Source organism: Pimephales promelas, chromosome 2, assembly GCF_988280905.1.
Source record: "Pimephales promelas chromosome 2, fPimPro1.hap1.1, whole genome shotgun sequence".
In the NCBI taxonomy this organism is placed as follows: domain Eukaryota; kingdom Metazoa; phylum Chordata; class Actinopteri; order Cypriniformes; family Leuciscidae; genus Pimephales; species Pimephales promelas.
In genome coordinates, this window is record NC_142770.1 from 44,113,568 (window position 1) to 44,131,101 (window position 17,534).

Genomic DNA, 17,534 nt, shown 5'->3' on the forward strand with positions numbered 1-17,534 from the left:
GCCCCCGTCGCATGTTTGACCGACATGTACGAAATTTCTGTGGTACATCTACCATGTCCAGACGCACAGAAAAGTCTCTTGGAGCGATGCCCTAAACTCAACAGGAAGTTAGCCATTTCTAATTTTACCGCCATTTTTGGATGATTTACTCATTACGTACTTTAACTAACTCCTCCTAGGGCTTTAGTCGGATCGCCTTCAAATTTCTGCTGTGCCTTCTAAAGGCATTGACGATGAAAAGTTGTGCTATCTGCGCGTTTTCGTCGATGGGCGTGTCCGTGGCGTCGATGATTCGCCATGAAACAGGAAGTTGTAGTAACTTGGCTGTAAATGCCCAGATCTGCACGAAATTTAACACATTTGACAAGAGTCCCGCCCTGATCAAATCTACATGCCGACATTCACCCACAGTCATAGCGCCACCTGCTGGCAACAGGAAGTGGCCTTTAACGAAGCAGTGTGGCAAATGCACAGCCGCACTGGCTGAGCTGCAGAAAATGAAACGCGGCCGCCTCACACCCCGACGTGCTACAGGTGCGAGGGCCCGCCCATCGCTGCTTGCAGCTTTATTAGGGCCCGAGCACTAACAGTGCGAGGACCCTATTGAAACTGTTAGGATTATTTTTTTTTTTCTTTTTTCTGCAAAGTAAGTGCCATTTTCGGGGCCGCAACATGCTCAAAAACTCACCAAATTTGGCACGCATGTCAGGACTGGTGAAAAATTTCGTATTTTGTGGGTTTCGCGGATGGGCGGGGCAAAATAGCACGATAGCGCCACCTAGAAAATTGGAAAAAATTAGCCCCTCGTCCACGTTCAACCTACATGCACGAAATTTGGTGGGGATGTGTATCATAGCAAGACGCACAAAAAAGCCTCAAGAACCCATACCCTAAACTCGACAGGATGTCCGCCATTTTGAATTTGGCGGCCATTTTTGGACGATTTACAGACTCCGTACTTTAACGAACTCCTCCTAGGGATTTAGTCGGATGGACTTAAAATTTCTGCTGTGCCTTCTAAAGGCATTGACGATGTAAAGTTGTGCTATCTGCGCGTTTTCGTCGATGGGCGTGTCCGTGGCGTCGAAGATTCGCCATGAAACAGGAAGTTGTAATAACTTGGCTGTAAATGCCCAGACCTGCACGAAATTTTACACATTTGACTAGAGTCCCGCCCTGAACAAATCTACATGCCGACATTCACCCACAGTCATAGCGCCACCTGCTGGCAACAGGAAGTGACCTTTAACGTAGCAGCCCCCGCCATATGTTTGACCGACATGTACGAAATTTCTGTGGTACATCTACCATGACCAGACGTACAAAAAAGCCTCAAGAACCCATACCCTAAACTCGACAGTAAGTCCGCCATTTTGAATTTGGCGACCGATTTGGGACGATTTACACACTCCGTACTTTAACAAACTCCTCCTAGGGAATTAGTTGGATCAACTTCAAATTTCTGCTGTACCTTCTAAAGGCATTGACGATGTAAAGTTGTGCTATCTGCGTGTTTTCGTCGATGGGCGTGTCCGTGGCGTCAATGATTCGCCATGAAACAGGAAGTTGTTGTAACTTGGCTGTAAATGCCCAGATCTGCACGAAATTTTACACATTTGACAAGAGTCCCACCCTGAACAAATCTACATGCCGACATTCACCCACAGTCATAGCGCCACCTAGTGGCAACAGGAAGTGACCTTAAACGAAGCAGCCCCCGCCGCTTGTTTGACCGACATGTACGAAACTTCTGTGGTACATCTACTATGACCAGACGCACAAAACAGCCTCTTGGAGCGATGCCCTAAACTTGACAGGAAGTCCACCATTTTGAATTTGGAGGCCATTTTTGGACGATTTACACACTCCGTACTTTAACGAACTCCTCCTAGGTATTTAGTCGGACCGACTTCACATTTCTGCTGTGCCTTCTAAAGGCATTGACGATGTAAAGTTGTGCTATCTGCGCATTTTCGTCGATGGGCGTGTCCGAAGCGTTGATGATTCGCCATGAAACAGGAAGTTGTAGTAACTTGGCTGTAAATGCCCAGATCTGCACGAAATTTTACATATTTGACAAGAGTCCCACCCAGAACAAATCTACATGCCGACATTCACCCACAGTCATAGCGCCACCTGCTGGCAACAGGAAGTGCCCTTTAACAAAGCAGCCCCCGCCGCATGTTTGACCGACATGTAAGAAATTTCTGTGGTACATCTACCATGTCCAGACGCACAGAAAAGTCTCCTGGAGCGATGCCTTAAACTCAACAGGAAGTCGGCCATTTCTAATTTTCCGACATTCACCCACAGTCATAGCGCCACCTGCTGGCAACAGGAAGTGACCTTTAACGAAGCAGCGTAGTAAATACACAGCCGCACTGGCTGAGCTGCAGAAAATGCAACGCGGCCGCCTCAGACCCCGACGTGCTACAGGTGCGAGTGTCCGAAGCGTTGATGATTCGCCATGAAACAGGAAGTTGTAGTAACTTGGCTGTAAATGCCCAGATCTGCACGAAATTTTACATATTTGACAAGAGTCCCACCCTGAACAAATCTACATGCCGACATTCACCCACAGTCATAGCGCCACCTGCTGGCAACAGGAAGTGGCCTTTAACAAAGCAGCCCCCGCCGCATGTTTGACCGATATGTAAGAAATTTCTGTGGTACATCTACCATGTCCAGACGCACAGAAAAGTCTCCTGGAGCGATGCCTTAAACTCAACAGGAAGTCGGCCATTTCTAATTTTACCGCCATTTTTGGATGATTTACTCATTACGTACTTTAACTAACTCCTCCTAGGGCTTTAGTCGGATCAACTTCACATTTCTGCTGTGCCTTCTAAAGGCATTGACGATGTAAAGTTGTGCTATCTGCGGGTTTTCGTCGATGGGCGTGTCCGTGGCGTCGATGATTCGCCTTGAAACAGGAAGTTGTAGTAACTTGACTGTAAAAGCCCAGATATGTATGAAATTTTACACCTTTGACGAGAGTCCCGCCCTGAACAAATCTACATTCCGACATTCACCCACAGTCATAGCGCCACCTGCTGGCAACAGGAAGTGACCTTTAACGAAGCAGCGTAGTAAATACACAGCCGCACTGGCTGAGCTGCAGAAAATGCAACGCGGCCGCCTCAGACCCCGACGTGCTACAGGTGCGAGGGCCCGCCCATCGCTGCTTGCAGCTTTAATTTTTTTTTTATTTTTTTTTATTTTTTTTTTTTTCTGCAAAGTAAGTGCCATTTTCGGGGCCGCAACATGCTCAAAAACTCACCAAATTTGGCACGCATGTCAGGACTGGTGAAAAATTTCGTATTTTGTGGGTTTCGCAGATGGGCGGGGCAAAATGGCACGCTAGCGCCACCTAGAAAATTGGAAAAAATTAGCCCCTCGTCCACGTTCAACCTACATGCACGAAATTTGGTGGGGACGTGTATCATATCGAGACGCACAAAAAAGCCTCAAGAACCCATACCCTAAACTCGACAGGAGGTCCGCCATTTTGAATTTGGCGCCCATTTTTGGACGATTTACAGACTCCGTACTTTAACGAACTCCTCCTAGGGATTTAGTCGGATCGACTTAAAATTTCTGCTGTGCCTTCTAAAGGCATTGACGATGTAAAGTTGTGCTATCTGCGCGTTTTCGTCGATGGGCGTGTCCGTGGCGTCGAAGATTCGCCATGAAAGAGGAAGTTGTAGTAACTTGGCTGTAAATGCCCAGATCTGCACGAAATTTTACACATTTGACAAGAGTCCCGCCCTGAACAAATCTACATGCCGACATTCACCCACAGTCATAGCGCCACCTGCTGGCAACAGGAAGTGACCTTTAACGAAGCAGCCCCCGCCGCTTGTTTGACCGACATGTACGAAATTTCTGTGGTACATCTACCATGACCAGACGCACAAAAAAGCCTCAAGAACCCATACCCTAAACTCGACAGGAAGTCCGCCATTTTGAATTCGGCGACCGATTTGGGACGATTTACACACTCCGTACTTTAACGAACTCCTCCTAGGGATTTAGTCGGATCAACTTCAAATTTCTGCTGTACCTTCTAAAGGCATTGAAGATGTAAAGTTGTGCTATCTGCGCGTTTTCGTCGATGGGCGTGTCCGTGGCGTCGATGATTCGCCATGAAACAGGAAGTTGTAGTAACTTGGCTGTAAATGCCCAGATCTGCACGAAATTTTACACATTTGACAAGAGTCACGCCCTGAACAAATCTACATGCCGACATTCACCCACAGTCATAGCGCCACCTAGTGGCAAGAGGAAGTGACATTTAACGAAGCAGCCCCCGTCGCATGTTTGACCGACATGTACGAAATTTCTGTGGTACATCTACCATGTCCAGACGCACAGAAAAGTCTCTTGGAGCGATGCCCTAAACTCAACAGGAAGTCAGCCATTTCTAATTTTACCGCCATTTTTGGATGATTTACTTATTACGTACTTTAACTAACTCCTCCTAGGGCTTTAGTCGGATCGCCTTCAAATTTCTGCTGTGCCTTCTAAAGGCATTGACGATGAAAAGTTATGCTATCTGCGCGTTTTCGTCGATGGGCGTGTCCGTGGCGTCGATGATTCGGCATGAAACAGGAAGTTGTAGTAACTTGGCTGTAAATGCCCAGATCTGCACGAAATTTAACACATTTGACAAGAGTCCCGCCCTGATCAAATCTACATGCCGACATTCTCCCAGTCATAGCGCCACCTGCTGGCAACAGGAAGTGGCCTTTAACGAAGCAGTGTGGCAAATGCACAGCCGCACTGGCTGAGCTGCAGAAAATGAAACGCGGCCGCCTCAGACCCCGACGTGCTACAGGTGCGAGGGCCCGCCCATCGCTGCTTGCAGCTTTAATTTTTTTTTTTTTTTTTCTGCAAAGTAGGCGCCATTTTCGGGGCCACAACATGCTCAAAAACTCACCAAATTTGGCACTCTTGTCAGGACTGGTGAAAAATTTCGTATTTTGTGGGTTTCGCGGATGGGCGGGCAAAATGGCTCGCTAGCGCCACCTAGAAAATTTGAAATAATTAGCCCCTCGTCCACGTTCAACCTACATGCACGAAATTTGGTGGGGACGTGTATCATATCAAGACGCACAAAAAAGCCTCAAGAACCCATACCCTAAACTCGACAGGAAGTCCGCCATTTTGAATTTGGCGACCGATTTGGGAAGATTTACACACTCCGTACTTTAACGAACTCCTCCTAGGGATTTAGTCAGATCGACTTCAAATTTCTGCTGTGCCTTCTAAAGGCACTGACGATGTAAAGTTGTGCTATCTGCGCGTTTTCGTCGATGGGCGTGTCCGTGGCGTCGAAGATTCGCCATAAAACAGGAAGTTGCAGTAACTTGGCTGTAAATGCTCAGATCTGCACGAAATTTTACACATTTGACAAGAGTCCCGCCCTGAACAAATCTACATGCCGACATTCACCCACAGTCATAGCGCCACCTGCTGGCAACAGGAAGTGACCTTTAATGAAGCAGCCCCCGCCGCTTGTTTGACCAACATGTACAAAATTTATGTGGTGCATCTACCATGACCAGACGCACAAAAAAGCCTCAAAAACCCATACCCTAAACTCGACAGGAAGTCCGCCATTTTGAATTTGGCGACCGATTTGGGAAGATTTACACACTCCGTACTTTAACGAACTCCTCCTAGGGATTTAGTCGGATCAACTTCAAATTTCTGCTGTACCTTCTAAAGGCATTGACGATGTAAAGTTGTGCTATCTGCGCGTTTTCGTCGATGGGCGTGTCCGTGGCGTCGATGATTCGCCATGAAACAGGAAGTTGTAGTAACTTGGCTGTAAATGCCCAGATCTGCACGAAATTTTACACATTTGACAAGAGTCCCGCCCTGAACAAATCTACATGCCGATATTCACTCACAGTCATAGCGCCATCTGCTGGCAACAGGAAGTGACCTTTAATGAAGCAGCCCCCGCAGCTTGTTTGACCGACATGTACGAAATTTCTATGGTGCATCTACCATGACCAGACGCAGAAATAAGCCTCAAGAACCCATACCCTAAACTCGACAGGAAGTCCGCCATTTTGAATTTGGCGACCGATTTAGGGAAGATTTACACACTCCGTACTTTATCAAACTCCTCCTAGGGATTTAGTCGGATCAACTTCAAATTTCTGCTGTACCTTCTAAAGGCATTGACGATGTAAAGTTGTGCTATCTGCGCGTTTTCGTCGATGGGTGTGTCCGTGGCGTCCATGATTCGCCATGAAACAGGAAGTTGTAGTAACTTGGCTGTAAATGCCCAGATCTGCACGAAATTTAACACGTTTGACAAGAGTCCCGCCCTGAACAAATCTACATGCCAACATTCACCCACAGTCATAGCGCCACCTCCTGGCAACAGGAAGTGACCTTTAACGTAGCAGCATAGCAAATGCACATCCGCACTGGCTGAGCTGCAGAAAATGCAACACGGCCGCCTCAGACCCCGACGTGCTACAGGTGCGAGGGCCCGCCCATCGCTGCTTGCAGCTTTAATATTTCACAATATTACTGTTTTTTTATCAAATAAATGCAGCCTTGGTGAGCAGAAGATACTTTTAAAAACATTTTAAAAATCTTAGTGTTAGGCTAGGCCTACAGTATATAGGCTATCATTCATAAATGTTTTAATTAAATGTTACACTAATTTTTTGCAGAAGAGAACTTGCATTTCGTGAGTTTTATTTGCAACTTTAAAATGTTAGATGACATAATATGTGCAAACTATTGTGAAGTAAAGCTTTCTTTGGTTCTTTCGAGCTATGAACCGCGTGTACACGTGACGTCACAAGGGGCGGGGCAATGCGAAACTCCATCTGAGTCCGTTTCGCCTGATGCCTTTATGTCTGATGCCTTTTAGTCTGAGGCTGTTTTGCCTGATGCCTTTTAGTCTGAGGCTGTTTTGTCTGATGCCTAATTGTACGAGACCTGACACCTGACATTGTTTTTCCTGAGACCTGAAGCTTTTTAGTCTGAGGCGTGATGCCGTTTTTTCCAATAACTGAAGCCTTTTAGTCTGAGGCATGATGCCTTGTCTTCATATGTCTGAGGTCTGAGGATGTCCTAAAATGTACACCGTACATGCGATCACTCAGAGAGTGGTCCACAAAATTTTTTTAACACATTCCTGTGACTTTCCTGTGAAATTTGACTTTCACAGGAAAGAGGGGGGGGGGGGGGGGGGGGGGCTGGATTCTGAAACAAGCCAGACCCCCTTTTGTTCTATCGCAATATACATGTGGACCAGCGTGACCCGCACCTACGTGCCACACGCACACACAGACACACACACATCCACATGCAAGACACCCCGTATTATTCATACAGATTTGGATCAGACTGGTCTTACATATTAATAAATCTAGCATTTAGGGATGCTTATTTAAATTTTACTTGTATGCATACATGTGCGTCTCTGCAATTAACCACAAATTAATTGTAATCAATTACACAGACCACGTTTTACAAGACAAGTAAAATTAATTAGCTCAATTAATTTATAGAGCCGTGAAAACTTCTAAAAATTCTGTGGCCACAAGAATTTGCTTTCCCTGTTCCACAAACAAATACCTTTCTAGGTATTTTTAGTTACAGCTAGTAGCGTTTAATCGACATTTCATTGACTGGTATTATGAGCAAGACAATGATTTAGTCAAAATGAGCATAATTGTATTTAATAAAGTTACTACCCAGCTAAAAATGTTACGTTCCCAGGACGGTGTCAAGGACGTCACCTAGTAACGTTCTGGGAACGTTCGGAGACCGTCATGATGTGGAGTTCTTTAAAGGTTCGGAGGACGTTATTTTGCGACCTTTACGGAACATTCGGGGCGTTCTCGGAACGTTTAGGGGACCATGTTTTATTTGGAAATGTAATGTTCCCAGAACGTTCTCAGAACGTCCCCACTGGTGTCAAACACGTTGCCCAGTAACGTTCCGGGAACGTTTGGAGACGGTCATGTTGTGGAGTTCTTTAAAGGGTCGGAGGACGTTATTTTGCGACCTTCACGGAACATTCGGTACGTTCTCGAAACGTTTAGGGGACCATGTTTTATTTGGAAATGTGATGTTTCTAGAACGTTCTCAAAACGTCCCCGGTGTCAAACACGTTGCCCAGTAACGTTCCGGTAACGTTCGGAGACCGTCATGATGTGGAGTTCTTTAAAGGGTCGGAGGACGTTATTTTGCGACCTTCACGGGACATTCGGGACGTTCTCAGAACGTTTAGGGGACCAATGTTTTATTTGGTTATGTGATGTTCCCAGAACGTCGCTGTTGTCAAGACCTGTAACCAAACTAGAATGCAGAAACTCTTTCACATTTGTTCTTGCAGAAACTTAATAATAATAACTAAGCATGCGTTTAACGTTTAACACATTCAAAGATACAATGCAAAGCAGAGATTCGTTGTTTATTTATTTATTTATTTATTTTGTGTAATCAAAAACAGATTATGAATTAATATTTATATGTGGTCATGCATAAGCATATAAATCAAAAGTAAATAAAATTAGAACAAGACAAAGATTTGTTAATTGTATGTTCCGTAGTCCCTGATGAACAACAAATAAAAAGAAAAACTATGAAATATAATAAATTAAATAACTACTAAATATATAGTGTGTGTGTGTGTGTGTGTGTGTGTGTGTGTGTGTGAGAGAGAGAGAGAGTGTGTGTGTGTGGGCGTGTATGTTAGTCACTGTCTCCATCCTCAGGAGGTGCCTGAAGTTGTTCTTCTTCCACTGCCTGAAAAAAATCAAACTTTATTACCAATCACTTCAACGACTTTTAAACTTGGTGTCTAAGAGATAAATCAAAGCAGTTATGTTATTCGAGAGAGAGAGAGAGAGAGAGAGAGAGATCATTGAATAAAATAACTTACAGGTGTTGCGACCACCTTGGCACGGTGAGGTGCATGTTTGAGTGTTTCCCCTATACATGAATCGATTTCCTTTTCCGTGTTTTTCGGAAATTGTTTAGCACAAGCACCTGGAGAAGAAAAAAAAAGGCACCAAAATTAATGTGAAGTCTCTAATGCAGGGCTTCAGTTTACAAGAACAATAATTCACTCCACCGAACAAAAATGGAAAAAAAGCAGCACGTAAACACTTGATATGGGCCATTATTATGACGTTATTGTGATAGGCCTACATGATTACATTTTAAAATATGTAGATATATTCCATATTATATATTTATATATTCTCACATAACGCAGAGAAGTAGCCCCACCACGAGAGAATAATTGATTCTCGAGCCATCGATATCAACAGATTCAGCACCATCGCCACGGACAGCACCTGGTAACGTCGCACGTAAGAAGGTATACCGGGCCCGGTTCCCCAAAAAGTTCTTATCTCTAAGTAGTTCTTAACCTATTCCTTAACCTCTCTCTTAACCTTATGGCACGGTTCCCGAAACGTTCGTACGCTAAGTATATCTTCTGTAAGTCACACTTTCATAAGGTTGGTCTGGACCGTTCTTAAACTCTCTTAGTGTTAGAACATCATGACCGTGTTGTTTGAGCTCAAGACGCTAGTTTCCGCCACTGTGCAGCAGTCTTTAGAAACTTTCACACATTTTCAAAACTATTTCACCCTTTTTTCAAAACTCCACACACAATTCCCAAAACTTCACACAAAAATGCAAAATGCCTCGCATCTCCTTCAAAAATGTAACTGCATTCAAAATGCCATAAACATGTCAGAATGAAGCATTTCCATCAAATGGCAAACACTTATTTCATAATAGTGCATTTTTTGATACACCATGTAAATATATATATATATATATATATATATATATATATATATTTTTTCTTTCTAAATGTAAAGCTCTTTGGTCTTCCATACACTTATATCTACATTTCAATACAATGTATGGTGAAAGTAGTCTTCTGAGAGGGGTAACTAGTAGGCCTACACTGTAATCACCAATGCAATGTAGAAAAAGAAAATATTCATTAGGCCAAACATTACTATTGTATACACTATCCAACAAAACCATAAACATATGTAAACCAAAAGTATATTCTTTATATAGTAATACAGAGAAGGACACAAATGACTCTGTGGGGGTCTCTGTCCATTGTTGGCATCTATTGTTCAAAACAGGTAATCTGACCTTTGACCTATTATAGGCTTATTCTACAGTAAAGCATTGATTGGTTAGCGATCAGTGAAACAATTAGAGTTTGCACATATGAGGAGTTTTTGCGTGACCTGGTGAATAATTGTAGCATTTTGATTGGTATGTTTGGAAAAGAAAAGCAAGTCAATTCCTGCTAGATGTTTTGTGTTTTAGGTAGAGAATGGGCTTTATGCACAGCTGCACTACTTCCTGAACTTCAGCCAGCTCCTAGTTTCCTGTCTGATTAATTCAGGTGTGTCTGATTATTGTTGCCATGACTACTGAGGGCAAGCACACCTGAATTAATCAATGTGTCTAATAATGGCAGACAGGAAACAAGGAGCTGGCTGAAATTCAGGAAGTAGCTGAAGCTGTGCATAGCCCATTGTGTGTAGTGTTTTGAAAAAAGTGTTTTATGCAATTAAAACTTTTATGCAAGAGTCAAAGGCTGAGAAATAGCTTATGGATTTGGAGATTTGAGGTTTGCACTTTGAGTGAGAGGTTTCAGGACCGGAGTGGGACTCATTTTACCCACATGCCCACTTTAGTTTCCCACTGATCTCCATCTCCCTCTCTCGTTCTTCTTCTCTCAGTCTCTTTATCTTTACCTGTAAATATCCCCTTCCTGAATCTGAGCTTTGATAGATGTTTAGTTTTGCCACTTGCATACTATCTCGTGAAGTTTTGCATTGGGATTCGCGCGCGGCTCGCGCTTCTGTGAACATCCTGCTTTGATCGTCATCTCTAACATTTTGACAAATCACAATTTGATCATTTAATTAATAGTCTATATTTTACTGATAAGTGATAACTTAAACAATGTTAAAATAAATGTTACTCGAATAATTTGAGGAATGTTTAATTTGCATAGAACGTGTTATCTTTCTTACGCGCGAAGTAAATCGATTCCTGAGCAATCGATGCCAACTAATTCAGCACCTTCACTTGGAACAGCGCCTTTGTAACGTCGAACGTAAGAGGAGCGAGTTAAGAAGTTTCCTAAGCGACACTTCGGGGAACACACTTAGGAACATATACAACTTAGGTAAGATATATATTTTTGAGTCTTCTTAGCGCGCTAAGAGTGAGCGTTATCGGGGAACCGGGCCCTGTATAGTAACAGCGCGATTTGGAAATAAAATTACTATATTATGAGACAAAACTGCCCTGGTCCCTCCAAAATCGACAAAAATGCATATTCTACAAGGGGGATAAAACAATAGATCTATGACGATTATCACTATTGAAATTAGTTGAAACGTTGAGAATTATAAACAATAAGACACGAATCTGCAATAACCAATCATTTGAGTGTAGATAAGAGTGAAAAAAAAAACTGCTGCTTCGCGGGAGTTTTTGCCGCGTTCACGCGAGTGCCGCTCACCTCAGACAGAGACAGACACAGTCTGGATTTCATTTCACCTAAATTCACTCGAGGAAAACTGAGATGTAAGTAAGATATTAACAATCCTATTGTTTTTTTTTTTTCATGCGACCAAATAACTACTTGTTTTTGCTATCGAAAAACTAATCAACTAATTCATAAATAGTTTGTGTGATAGCCTACAATAATTACCCCCCCTCCTCCCCGCCCCTCCCATATATTATTATTTATAATCAACATTATTCATTATTACATTATTAAATTAAAAAAATAAATAAAAATAAATGCTATAACAGAATCAACCTCTATGGGAATGATGTGGTGGATCAGGTTTTTTTTTTTTTTGTGTCCTTTCGTGAAATTAAATATAAGTATATAGTTTACAAACCAGTGGGAACAGATTGCGAAAGCATCGGCATGGTTTTTGAATCAGAGAGCACGAATTAGGAACTCGTGCATGGGTATACGGTTTCGTGGGCACGATTTGTTAAACCGAGGGAACAGTTTGAGAATTCGTGAGTATACCACGGTTTATAAACTGAGGGGACGGATTGCAAAACCGTCTCCTCGGATTGGAGGAGACGGATTGGAGGAAACCGTCCCCTTGGTTTACCTCTTTTTCTTGTTATAATGTATGATTTTCAAAAATAAAAATTACTGCATCTGTGTTGATGAGAGAATCATTGAATGCGCGTTGTGTACCCGCTACATCATGGGCAAGCATGCGCGCTTAAAATAGCATTATGAACAACGCGCAACGCGCCACTGACTTTAGACCAGGCTTTTTCTGGTCAGTGGCGCAATTGTGTTCTGGAAGTGTAAAATAGCACCAGGGAATGTTTGCGCCGAAACACCTCCTTTTTGCGCCGATCCGCCCAGGGAGCCCAAGTTCATTCCCTAGTTTACCGACGACTGTGGAGGGGAAAATCCCGCTTTGCGCGCGTGCAAAATAGGAATGAGACATGCGTTCGTGTATAGTCATTTGCGCCGGGTGCAAGATAGAGCCCATCGTGTGAACAGCCTACTGACAATTTTAATTTAATTAATAGTCTATATTTTACTGGCGCCGTAATGCACCTTCGCGTGAAGTGGGAAATCAATTCCCGAGCAAATCTAATTCAGCACTTTCACATGGGACAGCGCCTTTGTAGATTAAAGAGGAAGAGGAAGATTAAAAAGAAAGAAGATTCCTAAGGGGACACTGCGGGGAACACACTTAGGAACATAAACACCTTGGTTAAAGGAGCTATAAGCAAGAAATGTATTTCAATTAATCATAATTTTTCCCTGATATGTCACTAGACATTAAGAAATCATGCTCATTTCAAATAGGCTACTTATATCACTGACAACAGTAGTCAGGATATTGTCAATTAAAAAGTGCAGTTGCAGCCCTTGACTGGTATTGATGTCATGTTGTGTTTTGTTCTGATGTGTCACCCTCCACCGATCTACCAATGACGGAGTCAGTAGTGTTGTGGCATTCGGGTTGCCAGCTCTTAGTGACCACAGCTGCAAATACAAACGTGTCTGAATCGGATAAAAAAAAAGTCTAACGTTGTGAAACAAAAAAAAAACCCCAAACAAAAAAAAAAAAAAAACAACTCTAAATGAATTCGAAATACTTTGTGACAGAAAGAAAAGAAAGAACTTCGTTTCTGCTGGATCCTGCAGCATATTTGGCAACCTCGAGTCAAGGGGAAAGTGTAGTACACCCTAATTTGAAAGTGATTGCAGTACCAGTTTTGGCCACAATCTTCTATACAGCTCCTTTAAGATATCTTTCGAGTCTTCGTAGTGCGCTAAGAGTGAGTGTCATTGGGGAACCGGGCCCTTTCTTATTTTTTCAGTTTAGAAATTAAAACGAGAACAAATTATCCGAAGATATATGGACATGATGAAGTGAGAAGAAGAGAGAAGTTTTGAAAAGCATACTTAAAACAATATGGTGGAGGGCTGTCCCTATGAAGGTCAGTTTTCCTTTTCGGCCTTTCAGGCTGTAATTTGACCAGGCCTCATTGGTAGCTATTTTTCTAAGGATTCTCCTCACAGAGTCTCCAATGTTGCTGCCTCCCATCAGGCTCAAAAACTGTATCTATGGAACATATAAAGATAAATATTAAAAAGCAAATGTTAGTGTCGCAATGGCACGCGGAGCAGGGATAATCGCTGGCACACAAGCAAATGCGAAAGGTGTATGTATTTCATTCAGATAAATTAGCCAACATGCACACAGATCTACATTTTGAATTTTAAAAATGGCACTTTGTGACAAAAAGGTTGACGAACTCTGTGCCATATCAACATACCATCCTTTTTTTTTCGTCTGGGCTCTGAAGTTTTAATGTTAAAGCTTGCAGCTCCTGCACTGTTTTACAGGGCCTCACAATGGTCTCTTGTGGTGGTGTTGTAATGGTTGCCGAACCAGGACGATTCTGTTAAATCGCGTGGACCAGACGCTCAATTGCATTTGATATATCTGTGGACATTCTCTCTATTGCGAGGAGCATCCGCTGCTCAGATTGCTCAATGAGATGCTGGAAATCTGAAAAATTGAGATGGGATATTGTTGGGGGTGGGGTACTTCAAGAAATAAAATAAAAACATTGGCATGACTGTGTTGCCAGATGCTCTAGCTATAGTCTAATTTGGATAGTAAGTCAGTCAAGTCATCTCCATTCTTATTTTGTGCTTTTAAAAATGTAGATTGTTTCAAAGCCGCTTTACAGAGATAAACGTATAATTTAAGGTAACAGAGATTGAGATTAGACAGTATTAAAAAAAAAAGCAGTCATAAACTTAATTTACTGAAGATAAAAAAATCTAAAAAACATTTATCTTAACAGATGAATTGTAGACAAACGTTAAACATATACCATGGAAAGTATTATTAGCTGAAAGATTTGGCAGGGATGGCTCATCTTCCTCAGGCGCGTGAGCAGTGATTGTGATGTCAGCAGGTAGTTTGTCTAAGAACAGACATTGGAAGCATGGGATAAACTCATAGTTCAGGGGAGTTGATTACAAGGAATTGTAACTTACACAAAATGCCATGACAAAAAAAAAAAACAACCTACAACTCACTCAAAAAAAGACACTCCAACTGAATTCAAAACATTTTTAAAATAGGATTTTCATTATATACATGATACTGTTTGTATTTTGCACAAAATAGCCTGTTCCCGCCAGCTGGCAATACACTTAGTTTGCCTGTTCACTAATTGACACTGGTCACACCACCATCAAATCAACACAACACAAGAAATTACACGAAAAGTTAAATCTGTTACTTACAACTCGGAGGCTTTGGGAGGCTTACTGGCTTTTGGGAAGATGTGGACATTTTTCTCCTTTTTTCAGTTGGAATCTCATATTCTCCTATCAATTCAGGATGACTATAGTTTATACAGTATATCTCTGCAATCATGCATGGTATATGATTTTTATACATTAACAGCGTAGTAATGCATGAAAAAGCTATCGCGTGTTTACCTTCACTCTCTGACCAGTATTTTGATGGAACTTTTTTTTCTTCCGCACTTTTAGCACCTCTTCCTCTGTGTCCACATTTGAGCTTGCAACAGCTTTTTTGGCTCGCTCTCTGGCTGTCTTATAGTTGTCTAAGGACAGAATAAATTTGTGTTGTCTTTTTTAGTTTTTGTAATCATTTTACTATTTAAATGCAGTGTACCTCCACATGACTATATATTTATTCAGTTTTCTCACCAGTCTCGGAGAGTATTCTTATTTTATGTCGCTTCCAGAGATCCTTATCTGGCCTTTGGGAGGCCTTTGCCATGGCATCAGCGTTTCTACGGGGCCAGTAGCAAATCAGAACCTAAAACATTTCATGGAAAAGTTAATCACATCTTATTTTATACAGTATTAATTATGTGTGTGTGTGTGTGTGTGCATATGTCTGATTGTGCATGTACCCTTACCCCATTCACCTCCTCTACCCATAATGCAGGCGCCACAGCAATTGAATTTTCTTCTTCAAAAATAACTACGTAAAATCCAACCAAAGAACATAAATTTCTTATAAAAAAGGGCCAATAAATATGAAATCTAAGTTAAAGACATTAAAGCAATGACAGAAAAAAAGAATACTAACTATGTACATATTTCCGTATTTCTTTAATCAAGGTCGTGAAGGAGAGAAAAGACAACTTTGCGGCCATGCCCATCCTCAAGGATCATTGCCCTTCCTTGCAACTTTGTCTCGTCCAGAATCTCCATCTTTGATGGACCACACACATAGGCTCCGTAGATCATTGAGTCACATGGCTCGTAAAGGTATGATGTTAAGTGGGAGAAGACTCTACATAAGAGCTTTCCAGAGTTGATCCTCTCCAGAACTTCACAGCAGGATGTTGGGCTAACAATGTAAACATTATCAGGATGCTTCAATTGTATTTGTCTCTCTTCACTTGCTTGTATAGGAATTTGTGAACGTTCTTGGAGCCGTTTGACTGCTTGGACTAGAACATGGTTTCCTGATCTAACCGTCTTCTTCAGCTGGTGCAGGTAGCTCTCAAACGCAAAGGCACTGCATTTGTCTAATGATCCATATGTGGTGGCATCAGCAGTGAGGTGAAGCAGTGAGTGCACATTGTACACTAGGAATTCTTTCCCATATATGTGCCGGCCTTGTTCAACAAAATATGTGAGGAGCTCATGGGCATACACATTGTGGGTTTGTGTTAAATGTGGAGACACTAGTATACACAAAGCCACATTAAAGGCCATGAAATGACTGTACAGGGTTTCTGGCAGGATTCCCCGGAGAACAACTTTGCCAGTGTAGAGCATGAACTGCCTGAATTCAGTGGCCTTCCACCTCTCCAATTCCTCCAGACTGCGTGGCTTCCTGGCAAAAAGATTGGGTATGTCACTTCTCAAATTCCTCAGCCTCTGATTGACCTCCCTCAGCTGAGCCGGCGATAGCCGATGCCCCGACTTGCCCCGTGACCATAGTAGGAGCATTTTTCTCATCACTCCCAGGCAGCACTGGTGCATGTAGTCAGCAGGGAAAGACTTGATCATGTCAATTTGGAGATTGCTGAAAGGGGACACAGCATCTTCGTGATGATGTTCTGGCTGGTGTTGCTCTCTAAATGAGACATCATTCCTCAAAGTGAGGTCATGCACCTGTTGGTAGGTGATGCGCCCCTCCCAGGTGCCTTTTTGGGTGCATTTGTCACAGCCATAGTAACCTGAGAATTGTTTGATGCACTTCAGCATGGCTTTTTGCTGGTGCATCACAGGTAATGCATCTCAATCTCACATTGACTGTTGTTTCTCCCCAGGCAAAGCCATTCATTAGAATAGTTTTCAGTTCATCTGAAATGACTTTAATGAAATCCAGTGATTTGGGCTTGGCCTCAGTAAGGGCAATTGTCAAAGGAAATGTGCTTGCTGGTTTTAGATGTACTGTGCAGAGTACAGGCCAGAAAGATTTACCAGTGCTCTTAAAGAGTGGCAGTCCATCTACATTGAGGGAAATCTCAAGTTCAGTGATGTCTTTTGCATAATTGTTGGGATACCGATTCAAGCACATTATTAATTGTTCAGTCACTCCTAATTTAATGCATTCGACACCAGAAACCATTTGGCTTTCAACATGATCCGTTTTTAGTAATGTTTTAGTGGTAGATGGCAGGTGTTTATGCCCTTGATCCCTGAGAATTTTGAGCAGTTTGTCTGCAGCGTTGTGCTTTATATTGTATTCATTGATCCACTTCTTTAACTCCTCTGCGAAATTTTCAGTCGGCATATCAATGTTGGCATTACTCTCAAAAAACTCTTCATCCATGTCACTACTGGAATATTCAAGAACCATATTCTCTGTGTCTTCTGCCATTGAATGTTGTAGCGATGTGACTGCACTGATGTCAGTATTGACAAACAGCATTTCATCGCTGTCACTATTAGATTCTCCAGTCACTGCATTATTTAGGCCTGGGTTACAGATTGGCATAGT

General features: G+C 42.4%; 2 pseudogenes; both read right to left on the reverse strand.

Annotated features, from left to right (window-relative positions):
• Nucleotides 1–8,730: 8,730 nt before the first annotated feature.
• On the reverse strand, nt 8,731–14,894 carry LOC148997577 (uncharacterized; annotated as a pseudogene).
• A 794-nt stretch (nt 14,895–15,688) lies between these two features.
• On the reverse strand, nt 15,689–16,874 carry LOC148997578 (uncharacterized; annotated as a pseudogene).
• Between the last annotated feature and the right edge of the window lie 660 nt (nt 16,875–17,534).